Here is a 253-nt window from a genome sequence, read left to right on the forward strand (position 1 = left end):
GACATATATGACTCCAGAACAGTGGTTCAGAAAATTGACATCACTGAGTTATATCGACACAAAATAAAGACCTATTTCAATTTTTAATCCATTTGAATTAGCTTCGAAGTCATGAGTTTTATTTGTTAAATGATTATAATTATGTTGTTGGACCTCAAATCAGCCTATTCGAGCACCAAAACCACAAATTAAGTAAAAACAGTACTGGCTAGCTTATAAATGTTCTGAATTAAGATTGAATATATTATTATCT

The sequence above is a fragment of the Plasmopara halstedii genome (assembly GCF_900000015.1).
Source record: "Plasmopara halstedii genome assembly, contig: Scaffold_3109, whole genome shotgun sequence".
Classification (NCBI taxonomy): domain Eukaryota; phylum Oomycota; class Peronosporomycetes; order Peronosporales; family Peronosporaceae; genus Plasmopara; species Plasmopara halstedii.